This window comes from Rana temporaria, chromosome 1 (genome assembly GCF_905171775.1).
Source record: "Rana temporaria chromosome 1, aRanTem1.1, whole genome shotgun sequence".
In the NCBI taxonomy this organism is placed as follows: domain Eukaryota; kingdom Metazoa; phylum Chordata; class Amphibia; order Anura; family Ranidae; genus Rana; species Rana temporaria.
The window spans coordinates 673,349,680-673,354,653 of NC_053489.1; positions in this window are offsets into that span (position 1 = coordinate 673,349,680).

A 4,974-nucleotide genomic window follows, 5' to 3' on the forward strand; every position below is an offset into this window, starting at 1 on the left:
TATTTTTTTAAGTCAAGTCAAGTCAGTCAAGAAATTGCCAGACTATTGTTCCTAATTTTTACTGACTGTCTACTGACTGGAATGGTGCCAGCTGATTGGAGAAAAGCCAATGTAGCACCGTTATTTTAAAAAAAGGGCCCAAAATACATCCCTGGGAATTACAGACCAGTTAGCCTAACATCAATAGTATGTAAGCACTTGGAGGGGATGATAAGGGACTATATACAACAGGCATGTCCAAAGTCCGGCCCGCGGGCCAATCACGCCCCACGTTCCGGTTTTGAACGGCCCGCCTGGTTGTTTGGACATATATATCTTTTGTGGCCCCCCCCCCCCGACGATCTCCCAGCGCCGGGGCCAAAAAGATCTACATGCCTTGGAGGACAGGGAGGAGGCGGGACACACCGGAGAATTTCCTGTTTATGGCCAGCCTCTGTAATAGGAAGTCCCGTTTCCGGCGCTGCCATTGGACTACTGTTCTGTTCATCAAAGGAGGCGGGACTTCTATTAAAGAGGCCGCTGTGTAAACAGGAGATTCTCATGTAGATAATCTTTGACGCTCGTGGGTGCATTCCTGGCAATGGTGCTGCATTCCTGGCAAAGGAGAGTGCATTCCAGCCAATGGTGGCTGCATTCCTGGCAATGGTGAGTGCATTTGTGGCAATGGTGCTGCATTCCTGGCAATGGTGCTGCATTCCTGGCAGTGGTAAGTGCATTCCTGGGGTGAGTGCATTCCTGGCAATGGTAAATGCATTCCTGGCAATTGTGAGTGCATTCCTGGCAATTGTGAGTGCATTCCTGGCAATGGTGCTGCATTCCTGGCAATGGTGAGTGCATTCCTGTGAGGGGTGTACTCACTTTTGTGAGATACTGTACATATTTTTTCTAAAAAGTGACAGTTGTTTTCTCCTTAGGAACTCAGAGAGTAAGCTCAATTAATAAAGCTAATACATCAGGAGAAGCATACTTATCAAAAAAAGTGACAGTTATTTTCAGCTGTTTCCGATGAGAAGTGAATTGACTAATGTGGAAGTTTTGGGAATTGATCAAGGTGTCAGGAACCAATAAATAGACCTGGATATGGCTAGACCTCTAGGTCCACTGTAAATGTTTTTTTTTTTAACCACTTCCATACCGGGCACTTACGCACCTTCCTGCCCAAGCCAATTTTCAGTACTGTCGCAATTTGAATGACAATTGCGCGGTCGTGCTACACTGTACCCAAACAATTTTTTTAGCATTTTGTTCCCACAAATAGACCTTTCTTTTGGTGGTATTAGATCACCTCTGCGATTTTTATTTTTTGTGCAGAAACTAAAAAATGACGAGATTTTTTTTAAAAATAAATAAAGTTTTAATTTTTTTCTGTAATTTTTTTGTAAATGAGTACATTTTCTTCTTCAATTACGGGCACTGATAAGGTGGCACCAATGAGGTGGCACTGATAAAGGTGGCACTGATGGTCACTGATGATGGTCACTGATAGGCGACACTGATGGGCACTGATAGGCGACACTGATGGGCACTCATAGGTGGCACTGGTATGCGGCACTGATGGGCACTCATAGGCAGCACTGATGGGCACTCATAGGCGGCACTGATGGGCACTCATAGGCAGCACTGGTACTTATGGGTGGCACTGATAGGTGGCACAGATGGGCACTGATAGGTGGGCACTGATGGGCATGGATGGTCACTGAGAGGTGGCATTGATGGACACTGAGGCGTGGCACTGATGGTGGCATTGCTGAGCATCACTTTAAATGTTTCCTATGTTGTGCCCATATTGCCAGTCAGTGCCCATTTGTGGGCACTGATTGGCATCTATTGCAAATATTTTTGTTAACATGTGGATGGCCATGTGGTACATACCTGGCCATCCACGTTGCCCCCTTCCCTGGTGGCCCAGTGTGGGCATCCGTGGGGGGCTACACTGATAAACAATCAGCGTATACCCCCCTGTCAGGAGAGCCGCCGATCGGCTCTCCTCTACTCGCGTCTGTCAGACGCGAGTGAGGAAGAGCCGATCAATGGCTCTTCCTGTTTACATCCTGATCAGCCATGATTGGTCAAGGCTGATCACATGGTAAAGAGCCTCTGCCAGGGCTCTTTACCGAGATCGGAGATGCAGGGTGTCAGACTGACACCCCGCACCACTGATCGCCGCGCTGCGCGCCCCCCACGGGCGCGCATCGGCATGTTATCCTGCTGGACGTCAATAGACGTCCAGTCAGGATTACAGAAGCACTTCCCGGACGTCAATTGTCTATTGAGCGGGCGGGAAGTGGTTAATAAACCATTATTGTTGTTACATAACACTGTGTGCAAGTCATTTTTGTTTTTTTCGCTTTGTAATTCTGATCTTTTTTCAAATAAAAAGCCGAAATTCCCAATAACACATTACAGTGTGACAGTTTGATGAAGCGTTGCGGTGGCAGGTGGCTTGACGTTGCCTTCGTTACTGATTCTAGCGGTGAGAGGACATGTTGTCTCGTTAGAGGATGTCCAGTTAATGAGCAGCGTGGGTCGTGTTTGGAGGTTCTACCTGATCACTAATCCATACTGCTTTATACGCCGCGCCCTTAATAAACTGCGAATCAGAAGAGAGACCGCACGGTGTTTTTGGAGAGCAACGAGAAGATTTTGATGCCGATACTCATCCGGGGGTTTATTGAATCTTTCCGTCTACTTCTGCACTTTGATATTTAATGATCAGGCTGCAGAAGTTGGGCCATCGTAGAAAGTTAATGAGCGGGTTGTGGAACATCAGCTGCCAACAAGAATCGCAGTTCAATGGCGTGTTATAAATTCGGCGAGGGGCTGTCAATAGGCAGTAAATCAACTCTGATTGCTGAACGGAGCAAATGAGATGATGGGGGAACTTCCATCACTATCAGACTTTTTGGAAAATATTTATTATTTTTTCCCTTTTTGAGAAATGCGTTTCGAAAAGCCGCCATTCTCTAGGGTGTCTCTTCATTGTTCTTAGGAGGATATTGCTAATTTAATTTTCTTTTTACTCTCTCTAACTCTTCTCTCCTGAATTACCAATTAAGGACCCCTTCACGCCGATATACGTCGGCAGAAGGGCACGGCTGGGCACAGGCACGTACCTGTACGTCCTCTTTAACCACTTCCATACCAGGCAATTTTCAGCTTTCAGCGCTGTCGCAATTTGAATGACAATTGCGCGGTCGTGCTACACTGTACCCAAATGACATTTTTATCATTTTGTTCCCACAAATAGAGATTTCTTTTGGTGGTATTTGATCACCTCTGCCGTTTTTATTCTTTGGGCAACAACTAAAAAAAGACCGAAATTTTTGAAAAAAATTATGGGGCAGATTCAGGTAGAAATCTATTACGCTGCGGCGGCGTAAAGTATCCCACTTACGTTACACCGCCGCAGGTTTACTGCGTAAGTGCCTGATTCACAAAGTACTTACCTGTAAACTTGCGGTGGCGTAGCGTAAATCCGCTCGGCGCAAGCCCGCCTAATTCAAATGGGGCGGGCACCATTTAAATTAGGCGCGTTCCCGCGCCGAACGTACTGCGCATGCTCCGTCCGTAAAATTACCCGACGTGCATTGCACTAAATGACGTCGCAAGGACGTCATTGGTTTCGACGTTAACGTAAATGGCGTCCAGCGCCATTCACGGACGACTTACGCAAACGACGTGAAATTTAAAATTTCGACGCGAGAACGACGGCCATACTTAACATTGGTTACACCACCTAGAGGGCATGCTTAGGTTTACGCGACGCATCTCTACATAACCAAGGTAAATTTAGATCGACGGGCAAAGCAGACGTTCGTGAATCGGCGTAACTAGTCATTTGCATATTCTACGCCGACCGCAATGGAATTGCCACCTAGCGGCCGGCCTAGAATTGCAGCCTAAGATCCGACGGTGTAACACAGTTTCACCTGTCGGATCTTAGGGCTATCTATGCGTAACCTGATTCTATGAATCAGTCGCATAGATACGACAATCGTATCTCAGAGATTGTCAGTTAAAGCGACGCAGTGCCAAATCGCAAAAAGGGGCCAGGTCCTTAACCTGCATAATGGTCCGGGTCTTAAGTGGTTAAAGCATTTGAAAAGTTGCAATATTTTTTTTTAAATAACAAACATGTCTATACTTACCGTATTTTTCACTTCATAAGACACGAAAAAAAATATTCGGAACCAAATGCCGTACTACAATATTTACCAGTGCCCATGAAGTGCAGCCTTACCAGTGCCAATTAAATTCAGATGTCCAAGTGGCCATGAAATGCAGCCTTACCAGTCAGCTTGTTCAATTTAAGTGACACTAAGGTTCCCATTTAAAAAAAAATCATACTTACCTCCACTGTGCAGCTCGTTTTGCACAGAGTGGCCCCGATCCACCTGTTCTGGGGTCCCGCGGCGGCTCCTCCCCACATTAGATAACCCCCTTTGGGAAGCTCTACCTTGCGGGGCGCGCTCCTGAGTCATTCACTCAGCATCCATAGACGCCGAGTGCATGACTCGGCCCTGGCGCCTGCGTCATTGGATTTGATTGACAGCAGCGGGAGCCAATGGCTGCGCTGCTATCAATCTATCCAATCAAAGCCTGGACTCCGTGGAGAGAAGGGTGCCGGGGACGTGCCCATGGAAATTCGGGGCTTAGGTAAGTAAGATGGGGGGGGGGGCTGGGGGGCCAGACACTGCAAGGTGTTTCTTTTACCATAATGCATAGGATGCATTAAAGTGAAAAAATATGAGGGTTTACAACTCCTTTAAGCTTTGCCAAAAACAAAACTGGAAGCTGATTGGTTTCTATGCAGAGCAATACCAGATTTTGCATTCTCTAGTTTCAGTAAATCAACCCCAGTGCCTTATCTGCATTAAATCAGCCTCAGAGTCTGTAGTTATGTGTTCGGATTTAAAGGGATGAGGTGGCGACCCTAGCATGGGAGCCAGGGCCTAAAATAGGCTTTGCCTGACC